The following is a 1,035-nucleotide window of genomic DNA, read 5'->3' on the forward strand; positions in this document are numbered from 1 at the left end:
ATATGTTGTTCTTAGATTCTTGAAAGCCATTTTTATATTTATTATAAATAAATGTTATGTTTTGGTCCACTACATACATTAGATGGCATGGCTGTTTAAATTAGTGTGAATTGACGACCTTCATTTTGTTAAGTATCTTATGACTCTTGTGTTGTGACTTTTTTTTGTAAATCACTGTACACATACTGCCACTTTCTTTTAGTTTTATTATCATAATCAAACAGTTGCCCTTGACATTTGCTGTATGGATCTAAAAGATGCCAAGTCTTTGGTGATGCTGTTGCAAAAGTGCATTATGGAAAATGGGTCTAAATTAGCTTGAATTAAATAAGCAGCCATAAAACTAAGCCATTAGAAATCACATTTGCAATAACAACAAATATGGACTGTATTTGGTTAATTAGTGATACTTAAAAATGGCCTGATTTTATTTGTGAATAGAAAAATCAAAATGTTTGAGTTTGATAAGTAAAGTAGCCTTACACACAACACCAGTCTTGTTTCATTAAACAAAAAACAAGTTTACCATTTCTAATTGTTAGCATTTAGTTAATACCATACTGTTAGCTTTTTAAAAATATGCATTTAAGTATTTTTTTTATTTTTATTATTATTCAACACAGAACAGATGCTGGTCATAAAATTAGAATATCATAAAAAAGTTGATTTTATTTCAGTAATTCCATTCAAAAAGTGAAACTTGTATATTATATTAATTCATTACACACAGACTAATATATTTCAAATGTTTATTTATTTTAATGTTGATGATTATAACTGAAAACTAATGAAACCCCAAATTCAGTCTCTCAGAAAATTACAATATTACTAAAGACCAATTAAAAAAAGGATTTTTAGAAATGTTGGCCAACTGAAAAGTATGAACGTGAAAAGTATGAGCATGTACAGCACTCAGTATTTAGTTATTGCTCCTTTTGTCTGGGGCCGAGATGGTGTAGAGGCAGGGCAGCCGGCTTGGGACCTGAGAGTCCCAGGTTCGATCCCCAGTCACTGCACATCACGTGGCGTCTCTGG

The 1,035-nt window shown here is 31.0% G+C and overlaps 1 protein-coding gene across 1 annotated transcript in view; it reads left to right on the plus strand.

The window, feature by feature from the left end:
• cps1 (carbamoyl-phosphate synthase 1, mitochondrial) overlaps positions 1–1,035 on the plus strand; it is an 80,995-nt gene that overhangs the window by 78,886 nt on the left and 1,074 nt on the right. The gene's annotated exons all lie outside the window — the stretch shown is intronic.

The sequence above is a fragment of the Nematolebias whitei genome, chromosome 13, assembly GCF_014905685.2.
Source record: "Nematolebias whitei isolate Nwh7 chromosome 13, NemWhi1, whole genome shotgun sequence".
NCBI lineage: Eukaryota > Metazoa > Chordata > Actinopteri > Cyprinodontiformes > Rivulidae > Nematolebias > Nematolebias whitei.